Source organism: Perognathus longimembris, chromosome 28, assembly GCF_023159225.1.
Source record: "Perognathus longimembris pacificus isolate PPM17 chromosome 28, ASM2315922v1, whole genome shotgun sequence".
Lineage (NCBI taxonomy): Eukaryota > Metazoa > Chordata > Mammalia > Rodentia > Heteromyidae > Perognathus > Perognathus longimembris.
This window is the reverse complement of record NC_063188.1, coordinates 5,649,304-5,674,577: the sequence shown is the minus strand read 5'-3', so window position 1 is coordinate 5,674,577 and position 25,274 is coordinate 5,649,304. Positions and strand designations below refer to the sequence as shown.

Below are 25,274 nucleotides of genomic sequence, written 5' to 3'. Positions count from 1 at the left end.
CAGTTTCATTCATGGTTTATGTTTTTAGTTTATATTTACTCTGAAGTTTAATATATTTTTCAATTTGCTAATTTGGGTCATGTTTATAATTGCATTTCTAGTTACTTCAGATGCTTGCTTAGATTGTGTATTTGACATCTTTTCATTTTTTTAGTATGTGCTTTGATGGCCATTAACTTTGCTAAAAACACAGATTTTGCAATGTATATATGTTTTGAAACAATGTGTCTTGTTTCATTTTTTTCAAAAGAATGTCCAATTTTCTCCTAATTTTTTTTATTTATTTTTATTCAAAATAGTTTAATTTCCATTATTTAATAGTTTCCTTTGTTTCTTACTAAGTCCTAGTTTTATTGAATTTTTGATGAAAAAATACGATTTCAGGTGTTACAAATGTTCAAGAATTACTTTTTAGTATAGCATATGATCAATTGTGGGGATTATCTCATAAGCCATTGAGATTTATTTTGAAATTTTTAGATGGATTATTCTGTTACATACATTTGGTCTTGGTTATAGCAAATGTTTCTTTGTGGGATTTTTGTCCATTGGTAAAGTGACATATTAAAAGTTCTCAAACTATCATTGTTTTGGACTTTATGTATTCTTTCAGTTATTATTACTTGTGTCTTATATATGAGTGTTCCTAAATTGGACACATATATTGACAATCAATATTTCTTCTTGTTAAATTAGTCCTTTAATTATTAAATGATGCTTGTTTATGCTTTTATTTGAAGTAAGACCACTGCTGCTTTCTTTTGAGTTTATTTGGTTTCAGCTCTCACAGTGATCCCATTGATCCATTTTGAGCCAAGTTTGGTAATAGGGGAAGAGAAAAGTCTGGTTTTGTTCTCCTATAATTGAATGTCTTGTTTTTCTTTTCAGACCACTTGTTAAGAAAATAGTAATTAAATTTTATACTTTTCTACAGAGAAAATGATACAATATTTTATATCATTTAACTGTAGGAGTTTGGTACTTTTGCCAATAGTATTATATCTGTATCTGCAGGCTTATATCTGCAACTTCTATTCTATCTATCTTAGTCAATACATATCTTTTGGGTACAAGTGCTATACAATTTTTGCTGCTACAGCATTGAATTATAGTTTGACATAAGATAATGTGATACTTCTATTTTTGCTCATTTTTGCTTAGTGTTGTTTTGGCTATTAAGTGTATCTAATGCTTACATATAAATTTTAGTATTGTATGTTTATATTTCTGTGAAGAATATCATTGTCTATAGCACTTGGAGGTTACAATCTCATTTTAATCGATCTCATTTTAAGTTAATTTTCTAATCAGTATCGTTTGTCATTTCCATAACATCCTCTTTATATTTAATTGTATTCTTGTTAAATGTATCTCTACTACATCAGAATGCAGATAATTTGTCAACCCATTTTTATGTTTATTTTTGTTGTCCTAATTTATAAGCAAAGAATATAATTTCTGCCCCTGCTTATCTCAGTAGAAATTGTGAATAAGATCAAGTATGTTGCTTTTTTCAATGTGTTTATCTTTTTGTTAATGATAGGTAAACATAGATAAGAAGGCAGACTTTCACTTGACTGCATGTACTGTAACAAAAATGCTTTCACAGGGTGAGTGAATGATCATCATGTTTCACTCTTTCCATTCTTACATAGAAACTAACATGTTATATTGTGTTTTTCACCTATGTTGGACTTTCATATTGGTTGTTCTGAGAAAAATTACCATAGAGCTTTTTACTTTGTGACCATTTATTATTGTTTTGCTATGTTTGTCCTATGACAATAATGACACTGAATGCCTGAACTTACTATTTGTAAGTAGGTTAAATGCTTGTAGAATGACTAATATATTCTTGACTGTGACCATGCTGTAAAGACTATGTATCGTGCTTCTTTACTGTTTATCTCTTAGTTCAATAACATGTGAGTTGCAGACCTGAAGTGAGTGACCATCTTTCAACAGGGAAGATGATGAATAACTCCACAGTGAATTCTGATCACACAAAAAAGATTGAAACAAAACACGAGTACAAAAGATTATATGTACCAGCATAAGGTACTCAGATAATTATATTTCCACTTTTTGGGAAGATAGAAAAATGTCTCCCTGCCTCAAAGTGTCCCCTGCAACTTTGAAACAAACAGTTGTCAGCACTCTCTTACAGCCCACACTGGAACACTCCTGCTTGTCAATCCTTGCTACTTTTTGTGTTCATTGAACTTCAGAAAACAAATATAAGAACATAAAATGCTTTCAGATAGTCTCCTGCTTTGACATTTGGAATCTATATGTTTCTATCACATCTATCTATCTGTCTGCATCAGCTGACATCTAGTACAATGAAAGAGAACAGATATAGTAACAAATCGAGGAAAAGAACCCAATAAAATTCGTGGCATTTGTTTTGGGCTGCCTGAATTGTGGAAACTAGCAGGTGGCAGATTCTATGCACCGATTTTTAAAACTACTTAAAGATCTCCAACACAAGTTCTGATGGACAAAGACCCACAAGGCATCTTCCCAGGTCTTGTATGCACCTTGCACTGCTGTTGTTAAATGCACATTTGGATACATGCAAAAATCTGCTTCTTTTGCACATATTTTAACATATTTTCAATGGAAGTTATTTCCGTTATCATTGTGACCATAAAATCAACATCCCAATGTAGAAATGTTTTATTTGACAACTGCATTAATAAAGGAAAATATTAAGGGCAGTACTTTTTATTTTCGTAAAAAGGCAGTGAAGAAAATTCCAAAAATCACTTTAAAATGCAAGCATGAAGTGAAAGACTCAAACAACATGTATATCAGTATACATTCTTCCTGTTTGCATATCATGTAATGAAAAAGGGTTTCCAGAAATACAAACTGTAAATATACCCCAGGGACAATGAAAATGAGAGACAATAAATCTTAGGTATTGCTTAATAGAGGGATATCATATTTTCAAGCTGTTGTTTTAGTATGTGCCTTCCTGTCAAAGGAGAAAAACACCATGGAAGGAATGGTAGTAAGTCCTTTTCAAGTATTCTAGTGTTCCACAACAAAAAGGTTTTTGATGACTGTGCTGAAAAATGATAATGCAATGGGGGACCATGACAAAAGCATAAACCTCAAAGCAAAATAACCCCAGTGACACAAAGCTAAAATATCCCAGTCATTGGACCATAACGGCCAATTTTTTTTTTAAATTGACATTTTTTGGCTTTCTATATGCCTATTACCTTGTTTGTGGTATTGATTTCATGGGTATATGCACACATCTGAATTTAGCCATTCTATCTATTAAATATTTGCCATTTTATATATAATTTATATTGACTAAATTCATTTATTAAACAGTTTTTGTAGGTAATTCATAGGTCATAAATATGAGTTATGCCTACTTTGATGTTTATCACCATTTCAAAGTTTAAAGGTAAGTTATGTTTTAATTATTTATCAAAGAATTTGAAACAACATCAGCAACACAATATACCTTTTTCTTTATAAATGAATGATAACTAATTTTTATACATTTCTTTGGAATGGTGGAAATATACCTTTATATAAATAATTTTTGTCTTAATTTGCCACTGATATTCAAAGAGTGGTCATGCACTCGAACCTAAAATTCACTCTTCCCCTCTATCTTAGGTTTATACCTTATATGATGGCCAGTTAAAAATAATGTATTTTTTTACTTTGAAACTGCTTTAAACAGTATTTTAATTTATCATACTAAAATATGTTTTTGAGGTATAGGATATGTTGAGTAGCTTGCTTGACTCTATGATATATAGACAGATGATAACATGACATTCCACTTCATTTCTATACACATGCATTATTACAATGTTAGAATAAGTAAATGGTTATGTATTCAGGTTATTCTGCTTTTTCATATTGGGTGTTTAAATTTTACAGGAGTAAATTTTGTCTTGACTTTGAAAAATTGATTCACTTATCACTTGCAATTAAGTGATTATCTGTCATCTTGTTCTCTCAACACTTAATCTTCTCAATGACTATTTCCATCCAACTGGAAGTGTAGCTCAAGTGATAAAGCACTTACCTAGCAACCATGAGATACTGAGACGGAACACAACATTTCTCAAAAGAAGACAATAATCTCTTATTTCATTCCCTAAACATTTTATCTACCTTCAGTGTGAAAGTCTGAAAAGGTGAGAACACATTGAAAATAAAAATGATTAAATTCACTAAATGACACTGATGATGATCCTCTGTAGACCTCACTTTTGCTCCACTGAAATGATAGTTTAATGGTTCTGGGTAGCTGCAAAAATTTCAGTTGTTTGCCTAATGACACTATCCACAATCCTAATATGTTCATTGGGATATTACAAGTAACAAACTCACAATCTATAAATCCAATCTTTAACTCACTCAATGTCCAGCCTTTCATACCTAAAGATTTATAACAATTAGATTTACCCTATACACTTAGTTCTCATTTAATCCCTAAAAGAAAATCATGTGATAGACATATTCTCTAATTTTATAATGATTTTTCAGACAAAAAATCCATTTGTTCACTGGATTAAAAAAAAAAACAGGAGAAAAGTGAAGACATAGAAAAATGTCTTAATCCTGTGAAGATACAATGTATGCCTAAAACAAACACTAGAGTAAAATTTAGACAGTCACCCAGTGGTTGATCTCACACACAAAACTTTCTCAGATTGTTTGGGAATGATGTTGGGAATAAATAAATAATTTTGAAAAAAGGAAAGAAGGAGTGATTGAACAGATGCAAATAAACATCCATATGTATGTGACTGCTATAGCTAGCCACAAATTTGCCTCTGATATTAGAGGAACTGGTATAGACACCTGTGCAATCAAACACGGGTACCAAAACTAAAACATTAGCTTTCTCAAGGACTTAATAGCAGAATTTCTCAGATATATTTTAAGCCCAGAAGGTTGTTTCATATACCTAATAACTAGCCTCCCAATCACAACATTTGATTATTAAAACCTGTTGAACATTATTACTTTCCTGTTGTAAACATGTGCATTCTACTCACTGGTGACTTTACTGATTGAATTATTTGCTCTTTTGTTGTTCAGTGTTGTATAGAGTCTAGATATTAATTTTCTATTGGATTAATATTTGGCAATGGTTTTCCTTCCATTGTGTAGACAGTCATTCTAAGACTTATTTTGCTGTGTAGAAGCTTTTTTTATTTTTTTTAGTGTTCATCGGATTTTTTGAGTTAATATGTATTTGTAATATGGGAAGTTTTATTGTAATATTTCCATACCAATACACTATATAGTGTACACAAATTCACCCCTCCAATATATTCTTGTTATTTATTTTCCTTCCTTTATTTTCCTTTTCTTTTTTTTAGCTGCTTGTCAATAAGTTTATTGTCTTTCTGAAAAAAATCTTCATAGAAAATTGTTTTAACTCTCAGCAGCCCATTCCTGAGCTCTGAGGAAGCTTGCCTTCTTTTGAGCCACCCGATCTTTCTTCTGCACAAGAGACATTTTGGGACGATTCCACCTCTTCATCTTCACCTCTCTCTTGGGCTTCTTGACATAGACTGGATTCTCTCAGATAACAGCGTGTGCCTTCTTGTACATCTCCTCCATCATGTCTGGAGTTACGTTGTTCTTTATGTGCTGAGAGAACTGCTTCTTGTAAGAGTCTTCATCTTCTTCCATTAGGTAACGCATATAATCTGCGACATTCTGACCCATAATGTGCTTCCAATGTACTTCTGCATTGAACTCCTTGCTCTCAGAATCATAACCAGGGAATCGTTTAGCACTGTGAGGAATAGACAAGCCTCCATCCACAGCTCCCTTCAGGGCCCCAAAGACTTTATTGCAAGTGGTATTTCTGGCAAGGCCTGCATCCAAATAACAAGTGAGGGCACCAGGTTTACCATCAATACTTTCCACATTGTATTCATCTCTAGTCACCTCCACTTGACCTTCATAGATCTAGTCCATGCCAAACCTATTGAGAAGCCTGCAGACCAGCAGCAGGCCAGTATAATAAGGCAGCCACGTAATTGGTGAGGCCGACTTTCACACCATACTTGGGTAGCTCGTGTGCAATCATGTCTCCTTCTATGAGTGCATAAGCAATCTGACAAATATCTCTGTTGGTTACACGAACTATCATCCTGTATTTGGGTGTGTTGTACTTATTTTTGTCTTGAATCACCAAGCGTTTCCTAGCATAGTAGTGAGTTTTACCCTCTCGTTGTCTTCTGAATTTCACTTGGTATCTCTTAAAGTAGGCCTTATTCTTGACAATTTTAACAAAACCCATCCTGCAGATTAGAGACCCGAGAGCTCAGCTCTACACGCAGGCCTAGCAGCACTCGAGGGGGAAAAGGGTATTCCTTCCTTTTTTTCTTTTTGAAAAAATATAGTGAATTTCACTACATTATCATCATTATCATCATCACCACCACCACATTCCTCATCCTCATTGTCATCATAGTTGGTATAAATACAAAAGTGAGCAAAACTTTTTTTTAGAGTTTGGCTTAACTCAACATTATGAGAGAAATACAAATTTCATGTTATTTTGTATTTCTGTAAAAATGCTATTATAATTTTGATGATCTTATTGACTCTGTATATTATCATCTGCACTATGACCAGTAACCCTTAACAAAGTTACTGTATGAACTTAGTATTAACTGTGATGCCAAAACTGATTAAAGACACAACAAAAAATTATGAATAGTATAAAGCCAATTTCCTTGATGACCAAAGACACAAAAGTACTCAATAAAATCCTGGCAAACTGATGCCAACACATTTAAAAGATCATACATCATATTCAAGTGGGTTTCACTCCAGGAATGCAAAGTATCCCAAAATGCAAAAATCAGTAAAAAAAAATAGTACAACACACACACACACACACACACACATTCAATAACATCAATATAAGCAAATGTCAGAAAGGTTTGGACAAAAAAATGACAGCCTTTCTATACAAAACCCTCAAGAAATTACCAACATAAATGTCAAACCTCAAAATAATGAAGATTATTTATGACAGACTATTAGTTCATACTGTATTGAATAGGGACAACCTGAACGCATGACTTCTATGATCAGGAATGAGACAGAAGTGTCCACTATTAGTGGTTCAAATTACATGAAGAATAGTATGGACTAATACAAAAACAGAAAGGACATAAACATGAAAGAAATAAGTAAAATTTTGCCTTTATGCATATAATATTATTGTATACTTAATGTACCATAATGACTTCACTGGAAGACCACTGGATTTGATAAACACATTCAGAAAAGTAGCCAGGTACAAAATCGCCAAGCAAAAATTAGTACCTTTTCTATATAACAATAGTGAAATCACTGAGAAAGAAATCATATGAATAATTCTACTAGTAATAGCCTCAAAAATTGCCTTGGCATTAATCCAATCAAAGAGATTAAAGTTTGCTACAGTGAGAACTACCAAACAATAAAGAAATTGATGACACTAGACCATGTACAGAACTCCTGTACACTATTGCTCAATTTTAATTTGGTTACTTATCTTTTTGTTAATTTTTCTTGTGCTTTATAGGATTTGAATATTAGTCTTCCAGCAGAAATATGGATTCAAACATTTTCTCTTACTCTATCAATGAGCATTTTAGTGTATTTTTCCTGTGATGTGGAAAAGTTTTCAAAAAAGTTGGTTTAGTCCCTTTTGTTGTTGTTGTTTTTTTTTTTTTTTGGCCAGTCCTGGGCCTTGGACTCAGGGCCTGAGCACTGTCCCTGGCTTCTTCCCGCTCAAGGCTAGCACTCTGCCACTTGAGCCACAGCGCCGCTTCTGGCCGTTTTCTGTATATGTGGTGCTGGGGAATCGAACCTAGGGCCTCGGGTATACCGAGCAGGCACTCTTGCCACTAGGCTATATCCCCAGCCCCCCTTTTGTTGTTTTTTGTTGGTTGTGGGGCTTGAACTCTTAGCCTGGGATGGTCTCTGAGCGCTTCAGCTCAAGGCTAGTGCTCTACTACTTGAGCCACAGCACCACTTCCAGTTTTCTGGTGGTTAATTAGACATAAAAGTCTCATGAACTGTTCTGCCTGGCTGGCTTTGAACTGCAATCCTTATATCTCAGCTTCTGAGTAGCTAGGATTACAGGCATGAGCCTCTGGTGCCTGGCTATTTCCATTTTTTTATTCTCGGGGTTTTGCTCATGTTTTTTATATCATATGCAAAAAAAAAAATTCTTCTAGGAATTATATGACTGCAGTTTTTAATCCATTTGAGTTAATTTGTGCATTAAATGATGGATTTTTGCCTTCAATTATTTTTGGCAGATAGACAAGTCCCACACAATTTACTGATTGTTTCTCAATTATATATTTTTAGTCATTGTTAGATTATTTTATTGACTACATATTGATTGATTCCATGGTTTTCAACTCTTCTATTTTTTTTCCTTATTACTCAGTATATGTTTATGAATATTGCTTTATAATGTTTAAAATCAGGAAGTATAATAACTTCCAATTTCTTCTTTCTCAAGATGACTTTTACTGTTTGATTGCTAAAATGTTCCTTTTTTGCTTGCAAATGAAATTAATAATGATAATCACAAAACAAGTTTGAAAGTGTTCCTTACTCTTCAAGTTTTTGAAAGATTTTGAGAAACACAAGCATAATTCTTCTTTTAATAATCTGTAGAATTGACTAGTAAAGATATCAGATCCTGGACCTTTCTTTGAGGGGTATAGTTACAGGACAAATTCATGCTTCGTACTCATTATTGGATCTTTTCTGTTTTTATAAATATATTCTGAATTCAAACTTTGATTCCTCCTGTTACTAGAAACATTATGTGATTCTCTATGGGCCTTTGTATTTCTGTGATGATAATTGTAATAGCTGTCTTTCTTTTATTAGTGAGTTGATTGTTTTCTCTTGCTTAATATAGCAAAGTGTGTAATCTTTTCAGAGAATCCATTCTTAGTTTCCTTGAACTTTTCCAGAAATTTTCTAGTATCTGTTTCACTTACACTGTACTAATTATTAGTGCCTACTTTAGGTCTAATTAAGGTCTTTTTATAGTTCCTAGTTCTTTTTATTCATTCCCAGAAATACTAATTTTTGTTCTGTATTGATGAATACCATTGTGTTAATTGTTTTATGATTTCATGTTGTTTTTTTTCCTTTCTACCTCTACTGTATTCTTTTGGATTTATATATTTTACTGATACAGTTTGATTAATTGTTCTTTTATACTGTGTATATAATATAAACCATATATAATAGATATATTGTTTTAGTCTATAAACAAATACAATCAAATTAAAAAGCTCTACACTTTAACTTCTTCAGCTCACTTTTTATGGTATTGATATCACACTGTACATTTCTATATTGTGTATCCATTAAAAATTATTGTAACTGTAGTTACATTCCAGTTTTGCATTTTTAGAATGTAAAGTGGTTTGTGTATTACCCTTACAGTATGAGTATTCTGAGTTATATATTTACATTTACCAGTGAAATTTATAGTTATACATTTCTATTGATGGTATTTGGCATCTTTTCATTCCAAGTAGAACTGCTTCAGCATTCACTGTAAGGTAGGTGTCTTTTTAAGTTATATTTATTTATTTATTTATTTATTTATGTTATAGCGATGATACAGAGGGGTTATAGTTACATAAGTCAGGTAATGACTGCATGTCTTTCTTTTAAATTAATTAATTAATTAATTAATTTTTAAAGTGACGAACAGAGGGGTCATAGTTCCATATATAAGGTAGTGAGTACATTTTTATCAAACTTGTTACATTCTCTCTCATTTTTCTCCAACCTTCCCTCCTCCCCAATCCCCTCCTCCCTCCCCCAAGTGTACAGTTGGTTTACAACATATAGTTTTGTAAGTATCATTGTTGCATTGGTTCCACTTTTAACCTTTGTCCATTTTCTTCCTTCCTTCCTTCCTTCCTTCCTTCCTTCCTTCCTTTCTTTCTTTCTTTCTTTCTTTTTCTTTCTTTCTTTCTTTCTTACTTTTCCTTTCTTCCTTTCCTTCTTTCCCTTTCTTCTTCCCTCCCTCACTCCCCTTCTCTCTCTCTCTCTCTCTCTCTCTCTCTCTCTCTCTCTCTCTCTTCCCCTTGATAGCTTTCTTGCTTACTTTCCTCTTTTGTTTCTTTTGTAGAACTGTAGGCTGTTTAATCAATGAATTTCTGGTTTTACAAATAGTTTTAGGACAAACAATTCAGATGATGAAAGTTTTGTAGGGGGCACTTCTTGTACATAAAGAAAAATTTCATACTTCTTTTTTCCTGTAAACCACCATTGGCTCAGATAATAAACATTTTCACAGGAACAAATATTTAAAGCAGCATATCACTGCATATATATTTTCACAAAGCCATAAATAAATATACATCTCTCCTATATTAGGAGAACTTAAATAGAAGTTTAGACATTAAGGCTATGATGATTCCAAAACATGAAAAAATATAAGGTTTTTTAAAAAATATTTTCCCTGAAATCCACATTCCTAGGCAACTATGACCAAAGTCAAGGTTTCTCTCCTGGGAAGAGTTTTCCAGGCAGGACACAGTGTAGGGGATGGCTATACCTTTAAGACCTGGGACTGTTGGCTGCTAGCCACTCCCACCTTCTCCTTGGGTCTGGAACCAGCCCCGTCTCTCCTCTGCGAGCATATATCTCGTAATGGCGCCAGCCGGAGCCTAGGGGACAGGTCCTTGGGGGACTGTGGTTTCTGCCCCTGCGGGAAGTTCTATAACATCACCATGATGTACAGTTCATTAGCCAATCGTTAATACACAGTTAGTCCCTCCTCTTCCTGCCGCCATTACTGTTATATAAACCACTCCCCTGAATAAAACTTTTGGAAGTCGGTAGTCCACCAGATGGCTCCCCCGAAATCTCCATGTCCAATGTCTGCTCTTGAACATAAGGGGGCTTGGGGGACACAGGGGGGTTCGGTGGCCCTACTTCATCTCAGCTTAGCCCCAACCGGGACACGCTCTGCCCTCCCTCTGGTGGAAGAAGTGCTCAGAGCCAAGTGTCCCCCACAATTAAAGGCTTGGCATCTCCCCAAAGGAGACATAGAAATTGAGCCCGACAACAAGGCCATGTTATTAAGTCATTCTCAAGGCCTGTGGATGGGGTGGATGGGTAGGGTAATAGCAACAGCATCTATTTGCTTTAACAAATCATTAATTTCTTCTTACATTTTATTTTGGGGACTTAGCCACAGAGAGAATAAAGAATTTGAAGTAGACTTAGAGAACTCACAACTACACTCATTCCTACTGGCCTGGAAATTGGGCAACAACCATAAATTCAGTTTATTTTGTTTTTATAACTCCCTGTTGCTCCCATGGCCCACTGACGATTCTCCCCCAGGAGCCCCTCCTGATTTTCAGGAAAGCTTCACCTGACCTTATCTGAAAGCACAGGATGAGCTTTTTCTGAAAGTGTAGGACCACTTGCATCATGATGATACTCCCACCAAATATTGATAATGGGCTGGGGCCACAGAAGTTTTTTTCTCCTCTTAGTTTGTCCTTTTCAACATTGAGAGGGGAAAACTTACATGCAGCCTATGAGAGCACAGTGGGAAGCAGCCCAGGGCCTCTTCTGACCCCCTGGAGAGCAGGAAGAACCTATTGTGAAAGACAGAGTGGGTCTTCTGCCCTGTCATCTCCAGAATACGGTCTATCTGTTTTGCATGCTACTGGTATCCCTTGCTAATGGCTGGTAGCTCTTGGATAGCTTCTGGGTAGGGAATGGACATGGGGAAGACTAAGGCCATGCAAAGTGGAAGAAGGACTGAAGGTTAAGCTAACCAAGCTCATGTAATGAAAGCTCCCATACAAACCCCAAAAGACTGGCTTTGGAGCACTTCTAGACAGCTGGCCATGGATGTGGAGGGCCCTGGAGTGAAGCATGCCAGGAGGAGGTAGAGGCCAGTTCTCCTTCCCCTCACCTTTCCCCAAGCACCTCAGCAGTACCTTTTGCAATAACACTATTTTTGTGAGTTCTGTGAGCCTCTCTAACACAGTAATTGCATCACAAGACACCCAGCCAGGGTCTGCTGCTGACCTGTCTGCTGGCTGGCATACAGAAAACCACACATCTGGTCACTCAGGTCTTCTTCGTCCATGGTGGGGAGCAGAGGAAAGCATTTCAAAAGCAGAGTACACCCCAGGATAACCCCAGGATAAACCAAGAGCCTTGACTTCACCGTTGGACCCCATGGTTTGGCTGGCTTGTTCTTCCGGGAGGATGGCTATCTGTACTGCTGCTCTTGTGCTAGGCAGTACCCACAGCAGCAGACCTCCTGCGAAGACAGACAGTGCACTCGCCCTGACAACAGGAACAGCTCATGAGAGAAGGGACAGTGGCCATATGAAAACTTGCAAATGTATAAGACAACTGTTGTCTTCCTGGGTGTGTGAAAGTCAGAAGAGATGGCAGAGCAGACAAAGATGTGGCAGAGGCAGTGTCCAATCAGAAGCACCGTTGAGGACATTGTGGAAGATTGCAGGTGCATTAGGAAAGTTTGAGATGTTTACACCCCAATATCTTGCAAATGTAGCTTTAGGTAAATGGCTGTATGGGTTTTTAAATCCAGGTTTGAAATACACAGTTTTTTTAAAGATGGAAAGACAAGCTGTGAAAGAGCAAATGTAGACAACACAAAAAGTCATTTTTAAATCAACATCATACACTTTAGAATACACTTAAATTTATGCACAGATTTTGTGTTGACGAGTACAACAGGCAGAGAATGTAGAGAAAAAAAACCCACAGTCACGCCATTCTGTAGTCAGCTCCTTTGTGTGTGCTTTCAGTGTGCAGAAAGTTGTCAGTGACATACAGAGTGGACTCTTGCTCAGAAGTTGAAGACCGTATTCAGCTCAGCTCATGTCTGGGTTTCTCCACAGCTGAACTGAGACTCCATTGTATTCCAGGACAAATCAACCATGAGAAAGTAAAAGACAAATATATCTGGACATGCTTAATTAAACAGCAGTCCAAACATTCACACATAGAGAACAAAGGAGGATGTTCTTGGGAGAGGATCACAAGGGCTCAATAGCTATGTGGATATGTTCATATAAAAATGATGCTTATCAAAATGAACTCCTACAAATGAAAGTCAAGTATTTTTATTACCCTGTTTACTGTGAGTTCCTGTTTGTTTTGTTTTTCTTTTGCTTTTTCTGCCTTTCTTTGATTTATTCCCTTCTGTCAATGTGTTTTACTTCTGTACTGTGTATCTTGTATATAAGTTTATTTGATGGAAAGACAGGCGAGGCACAGAAATGGCAAATGAAGCAATTCAGGAGTGAAAGCCACTCTACACTATGTTGGAAATTAATTATTCAACTTAGCAGGGAAGGAAGTTGGGAGGGTAAAAACTGGGAGAGAACGAGGGAAGGGATGACATTATTCAAAACGAAATGTACTCATTACCTGATTTATGTAACTGTAACCCCCCTGTACATCAACTTTACAATACAATTTTATTTGAAAAAAGAAAGCTGTTCATTGCTTTATGAGTTTCATTGATATTGAAGAACAATCTCCCCACGACTTCAAAACCAGAACTCTTCATTTGTGTCTCTGCACTGTTGGACTGATTCTTGTTCTCCAGAGCAGGGATGAGTCGGGTTACTGAGGGTCCTTCACTTGGGGGTCTCTGTGTCAGAGGAGACTGTTCATGGAGAAGTTGGAGTGTTTCAGAAAGCTTCTCAGGGGCAGGTGAGGACCACTGTGTAAGAAGAAGTTCACTGTCAATCTGTGTCTGCATGTCAAGTATCTCCATGCTTAAGAAGTTTGAACTTCCCTTGCACTGTAGGTCTGAGCAGAGGATTCTGTGAATAGAAAGTCTATCTCGGGCTCTATGTCTAGTGACTCCAAGATTGGCTCAGGGTTCATGGCACTCAGTCCATTCTCTTCAGTTTGAGTTTGGATATTTGAGGCTAAAAAGAAATCTTTAATATCAAAATTGATCCCGATTCTGAGTGGGTCCAGAGAGAAGCTGGGCATCAGGTCTGGGGCTTGAGTCAGAGAAAAGACTGCGGTTATCCAACGTCTGACCAGGAAGGTTACTTGACCAGATGTTCTGTAATTCACTCAGTCAATCTATGGTTTGGGTCTGGTTATCCCTCATGTTCTGTGCGGGAAGCATTGCACTCTGCACGGCTTCAGCCCTCTCGATGTCTTGATTTAAAGTCGTAGGATCATTCTGAGGTAGGAAACTGTGGGTCACCGTCTTTGCTATTAAACTGCTACTTATTTGATTATCTGTAGAAACACTGTAGGATGAGTACATACTCCCCAAAATGCCTCCACATATGCCAGCGTGGTCCAAGGGTACTTGGGCAGGTGTGGGATTTTGTATGCTACTGGTTTGGGTTTCTCTGGAGATCCCGCCTGGCTGAACACAGGCATCTATAAAAGCTTGTCTGAGCAGCTATGGATGAAGTTAAATTCAGGCTGGGCAGGAACGTCTGGGTGTGAACGCTAATGGGAATGGACACTTGGGAATCAAATGACAGATCAATATGACAACAAGACGACATGCAGGAGCAGGGCTAAGTCACAAATCAAAAAGTGTCAGGTTTGATAAGGCATAGGACAGGTCCATCTGGACATTGGTTGAAGAAATGTTGTTCTGATATGCATTCTCCAGTTCTTACAAAGGATTCGATGGACTTTTACCCAAGTTCACCTGAACACCTGTACTAATTGGCTCATGAGGAGTAAGGATTTTAGAAAGAGGTAGGGTCTCCTTCATAGAGCAAGCCTGTGAATCCAGGCTAAGGATCACAGTTCCCACCGACAAGCTCACCAAGGGCACAGCCCCTGTCCCGGAACCCTAATCCATGCCCAACATCACCAGAAAACGAAGCTGTAGGCGCAAAGACTGGCATAGGAGAAAACTGCGTGACCAGAAGCTTAACTACAGCCACTCTGGGCTTTTAGTAAGTTGCTTTAAAGCAACTTCTGAGGATTTCTTGGAAGCGCTGAGATATTCTGCTTCCTGGCATTAGAACCACAAGAGTTCTCAAAAGAGGTGACCACTATTATTTCTGAAGTTCTGAGTTCTTGGGAATCTGGTTGAAGAGTTGGTTGGTTGGTTGTTTAATGATTCAATGGTCTTATTGGACAATTGCTGGCTTTGCAGGCATTTTTCCAATTTCTTTTTTTTTTTTCACTAGGTGCATCTCTGTGTTCTTCAGGGATCTCCTAGCCAGTTCAGTAGATGTGAGACTGGTTTGTTTTGCTGGCATAGGGAGAGACCTTCGCACACTGGAAGGTGTCGCCACAGTGCTCTGCGTGTCTCTTCAAGCCCCACTTGGTGCCTTATGAGTTGTTGCCCTTGCTGTGCTTCTTCTCAGTATGTAATTTCATACATTGCTGCTTTACAAGAGAAAATTGAGAAAACGTCTGGTCTGGACTTCCCGGACATCCTTCAATTGGATAAGAGCAGAATTCTGGGGCCATCCTACAGGTGGTGGTTCTTGACCTGGGGCATGTTGAACACAGCACTGTTGGGTAGGATCTTGCTGCAGCCATGCACAATGCGCTGGATATTGGTCTGCATAGCCTAAGGCACCTCGCTCATTGAGGGCTGGATCAGCTCTTGGACCATGGGGTGCAACGGGTGCCTTGGGGGCAATGACCCCTCGTGGCCACCTCTGAGGTTGTCATGGATCCCACCAGAACATTTCCTTTGGAACAGTGTCACCTCCTCCCTTGTTTTCTCACAGTTTTTCCCTCACGACTCCCATCTCCTACAAATGGTACAGTTCATTTTCAACATAGTGTCTACTAAGTATCAACTGCTTCATTTGTTCGCGGTTTGTTCCACCTAAGGTAGCTTTAATAGAGATGAATTCTCTTGCATTCTATTTATCTGTAAATATCATGATCTGTCCTTCATTTTTGAAGGGCACTTTTGCTATACATAAAATTCCATTTTTTTTCTTCAGCTCTTTAAAAACTTCATCTCTCTTCCCCATGGTTTGCAAAGTTTCTGGGCCAGTGTGCTTATTGTCTTATGTGGTTTTCTGTGTGAGTGACAAGTGTCACTTCTTTTGAAGCTTTTAAGGTTCCCCTTGTGCTTTACTTTATATTTTGCCTTTTCTTCACACGGGACAGAAGTTACAAATTCCATGGAGAAATAAGGACAAGTGCATTGCCCATGCCCTGAGTTTAAGCCCCAGACCCCAAACAACATTAACAACAACAACAAAAGACATAAATAGCCTAATTGGACTTTTAAGAATTAACAAAAATGGGCAAACTATGGCTTACATGATGCAAAGAAGCCTAGAGTTGTTACCAATTTATAATTCTAGCTACTCTGGAGACTGAGGCAAGAAAATTGACATTCAAAATCACCTTGGACAATTTAACGAAACTCTGTTTCTACATAAAATGTGAACACTGAGGTTAGAGTTCAGGGGTAGAGTTCTAAAAGCTTTTCTGAATCTCTGACTTGGATCTTCAGTATCACAACAACATCAAAAAAATGACTACAAATAAAAAGCCCAAATATAGAAATAAGAAGTAGCAAAGTAATTTACATGTGCTATCACATCCCTATAACCCCCCCCCACAATATTGATAATTTGAGGCCAATATGGAATATGTAGCAAGTTCCATAGTCTGTGCTGCATAGTAACACACTGTCTCAAAAGCAAGAACAAAACAAGTAAGTGAATTATGAACAAATTGAAAGCAATAATAAGTAAAATGATAGTTGGGAAAAGATGACTTTAAAAGTCTAAAATATATCTACAATAGATACTTTCTGGGAAAATTTATCTAAATATCAAAGATATAGAATGTTTAAACAGATCAATTTTCCGAAAACAGAAACTGTGGCCAGACTTATCCCTAAAAAATTATTTACTAAAGTTTTAACAACAAGCTACACAAATTCTATTTCAACTGAAAACTTACAAAGCTTGCAAATTATTTGCACAAAGTGGTGTTATACTAAAAATGGCCAGCAAAACAAAATACAGCACATTGAAATACATGTGATTGTAAGAATGTTAAAGTATTCAATTTTGAGAAATATATTAACATTGTCCAACATATACCTAAAGAGGAAAACAAAATCACATGATCAATGCAACAGGATTTTGGAGAATTTCAGATTTTTGATAATCAAATTATGGATACTTAATCAGTAAAATCGAATCAAATACTTCAAAAATCCCCCAAACTCTGAATTCTGAAATACTCCAGTCTCACATACTTTGCATAAAGGGCATTTAACCAACCATTGATTTTATTTTCCTCTGTAGTATTTTAGATATTCAGATTAGAAATGCTTAATTTCTACGGAATAATCTTTATTATTGTCAGCTTGGTAATTCACCAGGAGAGTCAATTTCAGGCCTAATGTTATTTGAACCAATGCTAATGCCAATTTTTTAGTGTGTGCTTCCCTTGGTAAAGATTGAGTACATATGCTAACCATGTTTTATAAAATTTCAATTAAAATACAGTGAAATTCTAGAATACAGAATTTAAATACAAATGATCAGAAATAAGTACTAATATAATTCAGATCGTAGAACATTGCTTGCTCTATGTATTTTCCTATGTCACAGTTGACCTTTCCTTCTCTCTTGCTTTCACTGACTTTTCTCATGTACAAATACAATTCTTATAATAGATTCATGTCAATTCTTCTAGGCAGCTGAGATAACTGAGTTTTTGGTAGTATGTATTAACTGTAGAAACAGGCACACCATGCTAATTTACATACACATTATATTTTAGTCACAATAATGTAGTCTATTGCTTTCACTTTTTAGCAATATTTGATGTACAAGAATCTCATTGAGGGGCTGGGGATATAGCCTAGTGGCAAGAGTGCCTGCCTCGGATACACGAGGCCCTAGGTTCGATTCTCCAGCACCACATATACAGAAAACGGCCAGAAGTGGCGCTGTGGCTCAAGTGGCAGAGTGCTAGCCTTGAGCGGGAAGAAGCCAGGGACAGTGCTCAGGCCCTGAGTCCAAGGCCCAGGACTGGCCAAAAAAAAAAAAAAAAAAAAAAAGAATCTCATTGCAGTTTTTATTTGCATTTAGCTAATCACTAGTTATGTCAAGAAGATTGTCATAATTTTATTTGACCATCTATGTAACATTAATTCCTCAGTCTTTTTTTTTCTTTTTTCTTTTTTTTTTTTTTGGCCAGTCCTGGGCCTTGGACTCAGAGCCTGAGCACTGTCCCTGGCTTCTTTTTGCTCAAGGCTAGCACTCTGCCACTTGAGCCACAGCGCCACTTCTGGCCGTTTTCTGTATATGTGGTGCTGGGGAATTGAACCCAGAGCCTCATGTATACGAGGCAGGTACTCTTGCCACTAGGCCATATCCCCAGCCCATAGTTCCTCATTCTTTAAACATGTTTTACCAGTCTTGCAGAAAACACTTATTCAACTCTGATCTTCTCTTGCTGCTCTTAGATTGTGGTCTAGAACCTTCCACCTCTCCCTATCCATTCTTAGTTGGAAGGAACATTGCAGAAGAATAGTTGTTGAAAAATTTGGCTGTGAGTCAAAGAAGGGAATTCAGTGGTTATTGGAGGATGGTAGGGCTTATAGAAGGATTGTCTTCAAATGGTAGAATTAGAATTTTTTTTCAAACTGAGGAAAGGATGGCGACAGAGACAGAGAGAGGATACAGAGAAGAAAATGATTGATAGAATGAGTCACTTATTTCTATAAAAGTTGCAATTACTGTGGTTCTGGGAATGACTTAGATAGCTCTTGTTAGAGCAGTTTCAATACGAATCCAGCTGCCAAGCCAGCAATGTGGCATTTTGATTAAACAAGTTGATTAAAAAAGAATATATAAAGCACAACTATTTAAAGATGAATTGTTTGAAACGTTGCCAACATTAACTTAATAGAAATTGGATTTTTAAGAACTATTACTGAACTTACTATAATATGTTGCTTTGCCAAAAATATTCTCAAAACTGAGCAATTTAAGAAGCTATTTTGGAAAGTAATTGCAAGATTTTCCATTAAAACAGTTTCATTTTCTCTTTTTCATTAAAATCTCAAGTAAATACATAGACAAGCATAGAATATTATTTATCATAGGCTGCATCTTACACTATAATAAAATCTTAGGTGAGACGTTGGCACACAAAGAAAATTTAATTTCAGTATTGAAGATTATTTTATTTCTCTCTTTAAAGTGAGATCTCAAACCATATTCATTTTTTTGCATAATATTCACCTGATAGCTACAACGTTATCCATTCATTGTATTAACAGGTGAAATATTCGGTATTTGCCTTTCAAATCTTTCAAATACCTGGTTAACCTTTTCGTTTTTTGTTTTATATTACAGTCAGTCATGTCTTGCATGGGAACTTTCCTTCTTCCAATATTTTATTCCCTCTTATTCACATTTGTGTTCTTTTGGAAGCTCATGGCCTGTCACTCTCAAGGAATAAATTTTCTAGAAATAATAAAAGAATTAAAAGGACATTTGATTCCTTTCCCCAAATGAAAAATACTTACATAAATGTAGATTTTGTGTACAATTTTGAGAAAATAAAAAATCATCTATAACTGATCCACGATTCTATTATGAGTAACTTTAGAATTCTTATTGTAGAATTTCCATTTGATTTTATTATGTTGTCAAAAGAGAATGGGGGAACAGTAGTTACAGGAGAGCAATTGTCAGAGGTACAATAAAGAAATTCTCACTCCCTAAGTACATGAGTTTCTAAGTTTAAAGAGGCCACTGTATATTTAACAAAAAATAAGAAAAAATTACTAAGGTTATGAGTTATGAAAAGAAGAAATTTGGGGCTGAGGATATGGCCTAGTGGCAAGAGTGCTTGCCTCATATACATGAAGCCCTGGGTTCAATTCCTCAGCACTACATACACAGAAAGCAGCCAGAAGTGGCGCTGTGGCTCAAGTGGCAGAGTGCTAGCCTTGAGCAAAAAAAAAAAAGAAGCCAGGGACAGTGCTCAGGCCCTGAGTCCAAACTCCAGGACTGGCCAAAAAAAAAAAGAAATTTTCAATACCAAAATATGCAAGGAAATATTACATGTATCGTCTAGTATTCTTTAGTAGTCAGGATACTAATGCTAAAAACTAATTACTTAAGTAAGTGAGGGATGGTGTAGATGTAGAATAGTTTCCAGTAAGAGTGTTATAAGAACTCAGCTACACCACCCATAGTGGTGCACCCTAGTAATGAATGAGGAGGAGGAGGCAGGGCTACTCCTTTATACTTATGTAAATGTAACTCCTCTGTATATCACCCTGACAATAAAATAAAACTAAATTTAAAGAAATAACTCAGCTGAGATGATTGAGTACCCCGTTAGCGTAGACCCCTCCTTTCTTCCTGTGTAACACCCTAAATCTCACTTGCCTAATGATCAGTGAGAATGAGGACTACAAATTTTATTATACTGCATATCCTGATACTGGAGGATGCTGTCTTAAACCAAGATGCACTGTGTGTTTTTGGTTCTCTATGGTCTGTTATTGGCAAGCTGAGGATCATCATGCATTCATTGGTTTAAAACTATTAGGGTACCCTGGTGAAACTGATGGTGGGGATAAATATCTGAAAAAAATTAGAGTGAATTTTAAAACAGGTTATATTAAAAGGATAAGAAATCTGAGTGATTTCCACCTTCACAGCAGCAACAATAGAAGATTAAACAGACTAGAATAGCACTCTGAAAGCCAATAAAGGGAATACTTTCTGAAAAAAATTTTGTCTATCACAATTAATTAAATGTTAGATAACAATCAACAGATTTTCAGTATTTTTTATTAACTCGAGAGTGTATTCCTAGAAAAAAAGGCAAAATGAGATTCAACAAACAGTGACTGTCCATTGGATGGGTAGATAAAACATTCCAGAATGGCAAATAAGCAAATGGCTCAGGTGAAATGACTTCCTTTGCAGAGAGACAAAGCAGAGCTGAGTAAAATGGATTTTTCCTTTGTTTTCTGGATTTAACTTTAACTTTGAAATAAGTTACTTGTCTGTTTTGTTATAGGGCAAGTAAAGTAGCAGAAAGAAAGCCCCAAAGGAACCTAATGAAAGTTATAGCAAAAGTATGAAATAATCTGCAAAAAGTATTAATTTAATTAGAAATTGTGCTTAACATTCTTGGGAGATTGGTAGCTGGTGAGTGATAAATGAGGTGTTAAGAGACACAAAGTTTTTCTTTTACAAAAATAAGGTAGTATAAAACATAAATGCATGCTATTTATGAATATAGTCAGGTCAATTCTGTACAAAAATGCAGAATAATATGGAAGTATTTATTTATGTCTGGTATGTGAGTTTGTAGAAGACAAATTATGATGTCTGGTGGGATATAGAACTATTTTTGCTATATACATCCTACTAAAGTGAATTTATGGTTGAAACTGAAAATGCACGTGTATTATTTTGTTTAAACATGCACTTTTTGTCTTCAGAGAAAGCTATAGTTAATATAGCATAGGCACATTAGTGGATGGAGCAAGGTGTGCAACTCAGCCCCCTTTCATTGTTATAAGAATTTCACTTACAGATATTGTCTCAAAACTGGTACCAGGGCTGCTTTGAAGCTTAGTTGCAAAGCACTTGCCTAGCAAGTGCAATGTCCTGGCTTTGTTCCCTAGTAGCAAGAATGAAAACCCAGTTGAAAAAAAATTTTTTAAAAGAATAGGAACTTATACTATAAACATATTTCTTAAGCATACCTTAAAGCTTGAGAGGTTATCTTCAAGGGTTTTTCTGAAGAATTTAGAGAATGATCATTACTTGATTTAAATTATTCACAAGAAACATGTAAACTGTCATTTTATTTGGATTTCACCTAAGTATAAAACTATGCTCTCATTTCTTCATAAGTTTTCATGTATTTTTATCCCATGTGACCAAAGTATTTAATATTTTTTACTATGAAAGTTATAAATGTATACAGAAATTGAGAAATTAGTTTAAGAAAATAGTTTAAACTCCACCCACAATTTTGCTTCATGCATGCTCTCTTGCTTGTGTATTTGACAAAACATTTCTAATTAATTTTTAAATTAACATTATAATTTTATGTTCTTCATTTGTGTAAAGAGACAAGCTACTTCATCAAACATGCTTATGCCAATGTAAGTACAATTGCACCTTACAAAACAGTAGCACAAAAATCTGTTCATAAAATGATTCTACCCTGTAGCAAAGTTACAATTTCACTGATTTATTTCAGACATCTGTTAAAACACCAACAGTAATGACTAAGACATTAATTAGATATTTGTCTTTTTATATAATTATATGTGAGTATAATTCACATTTATGTTTTTCTGTGGTTTGTCACTTTTTATACTCATGTCTTACTACAAATGCTGGAGATTTCAGACTAGGGCAGAATTTGGTGAATTGTGTTTGATGGTCTCTTGTAAAAGGGGAAAAGCAGTATTTTCCCCAGTCAGGAAACTAAGTGTTACCAAGAGAGGTGGTGAAAGTTCAGTACATGTAGATTTAGAGCTTGTCATCCTGGTGTTATCAGTGGGTTTCACAACACTAATTGTAATTGCAAAGATAAGGTGTGTGTGTGTGTGTTAACTGATGATAGAGGATATATGACTGATTCAACACTTACATGTTGTGTTGCTTTTAAGTGTAGCTAAGTCTTAATTCTTTTAATTCTGATTTCTGTACCCTCAAAACTAAAGTCATGTGGCAGCTTTGGCTAATGAAAAAGATGGCAGTGCTTAATCATCACTAGATATTACAAGTAGCTTGTACGAGAAATTAATCCAACTCAATTTGCTATCTACAGAAAATTCTACCTACTGTAAAGAATCCCCTTCTGAATACATAAAACAGATGTAAATGGTGATCTGATTTGATGATGACAAGATACATTATCTTGATAAAAAAGTGATATCCTGTAACAGAATTTCATAGTATCTTTACTGACACACAGAAAAGCACAAATACTTCATATTACTTTTACAATGTTCAAAGAGAGGTACTTGTAAAGAAATTTGTCATTGATATCTCAAAAAATCTTTTGTCTCAGATTTCACTGACCTAAACTTTTTCAAATAATTTTGCATTATGAAGTCAGAGCAGCTTTCATTCATATATCTATGCAATTATATGACATATATATTAATAGCATACATCAAATATACATATAATATATATACATATATAAAATATTCATTCTCTACAACAACTTAAAGTGCTAAGATGGTCCCAAACTAAACTCATAGGTTCTAGTTCTATTTCAAGGGCTGTTTATATTCAATTCATTTGAAAAAATAACAATTGATTTTGAGAACTATTGAGATGGGTTTAGAAACAAGAAGGAATTATTCTTTTAGGGAATACGAATACGGAACATTCAAGAATTTATGACACTTCCTTTGTAACTGGAGAAGAAAACAGTGGCATTTGATCTAAAACTCCAGACACACACATTTCAAATAGTATTTCTAGATAAATATTTGACAAAAATAATCTACTAATGCATTTCCAAGTTTAAGAAACAGCTTTGAATCAATTTCCAGTAGGTGAGTAATTGCAGTTTTATCTTGTAAATCCTACTATTTGACCTTTCAAGGATGAACATTCTCAGTAGTTTATACTCTGTAAGAATACTTACAAATAGCCTACAGCTGTTGTTTCTGTCTCTGGAACAGAATTTGGCCAGGAATAGAGGTAAACAAAAACATACCCAAAGAGCAAAATTTTATTTCTGTCAAATAACATTACTCACTGACATTTTAAATACAGTCATTGCTCTGTGTATGGACTTTTTACTGTTTTCATACAAGTGTCCAGGTGTTAATTCTAATCCAATTTGTTTACAGTGTACATTCAAAATCATTCTGTCAGTGTATTTTCCTGGAGAAGCTACACTCAATGAGCAAGGTGGAAATTCTCTTGTCGTATTGAAAGTGTCATGCTTTGCACATGAAAAACGGTGAAACTGACAGATGAAAAACAATCATGCTTTCACATCTCACTAAAATGGTAGCATGTAGATGCAAGGCTTCTTCTATAAAATCTGTGCCAACTACTTTTCTAACTCCTCAGAAAATGCAAACCTTGAACATTAATGAAAGATTAAATAAAGTACACTAGTCATCTCTCAATCTCATTTTGAAATATTAGATTTCTTTGAAAAGAGAATATGGGAAATATTTCTTGAAAAATATTCTTACTGGAATGGCATAATCTTTTATTTTGGAATTCATTTATTGAGTATAATTTGCCAATTATAAACATATCTATTATGGTTGAAAATCAGATGTATTTTAGCAATGCTCACAGTCCTTCCTACCATTACTCCAATCAATCAAAAAGAATTATTTCCACCTTCTCTATGAATTCCTTTTACAGATTTGCAATTAGTCCTTCTATCATCCCCCAAGGTAGTGATGGTCACCAATCTTATTTTTGTCACTGTTCCTCCTTCTTTTGAATTGCAAATACATTTTCTGCAATGTGCTACATGGAAGTTTTAATCAGCATATTACTTTTGATATTCAACCACTTTGTTTAGAGATCAATAGTTCTTTCATTTTCATTGCTGAATGATAACTATCAAATCTATGACCACTTCTTCATCTGTTTGCCATTAATGGACACTGGAGTATTTTTAACTTGACACTGCCAGAAATAAGACTCTTATGAACAAGACTTTGTGTGGAAATACAAGTTCATTTTTTGTTAATTGAAATATTTTCATTTAGATTATATATAACTTAATAAACTATCAAAACCTGAGTATTCCCACATGAGATATATGAAATTTCATGTTCTTTCACATGCAAAACATAATTGGTACAAATATACCTTTTATTTTATCAATTTGAACATGCATATATTATCTCCCTGTCATAAATTGTATTTTCCCTAAAGGATATTGATGGTAAGGATCTTTTTTCATGTAGTAAATCATCATTTATATTTTTTCCTTTCATAAATTGTCTAATAAACATTTTTCAATGTAAAAAATAAACTTTTGTGTAAAATTTAGTGTCAGATTTCTGAAGCTGCTTCAAAACTTTAAAGCCTTGTTAAGCATTTTATGTATTTGTAACTTATTCTTTTGTATTACCAGAAAAGACATCTAGAGATAAGTCTTGTTCTTGAGTCAGAGCCTCCCACAGTAGTTCAACCTCACATTGAGTACATGACACATGTTTGAATTAGGTAGATTTTGTGCTTTAAAATGCAAACCCCCTCTCACTAGAAAGCTCA

General features: G+C 35.5%; 2 pseudogenes; both read right to left on the bottom strand.

The window, feature by feature from the left end:
• Positions 1-5,356: 5,356 nt before the first annotated feature.
• On the bottom strand, positions 5,357-23,996 carry LOC125343465 (annotated as a pseudogene).
• LOC125343464 lies at positions 12,884-15,637 on the bottom strand (annotated as a pseudogene).
• Positions 23,997-25,274: the final 1,278 nt, after the last annotated feature.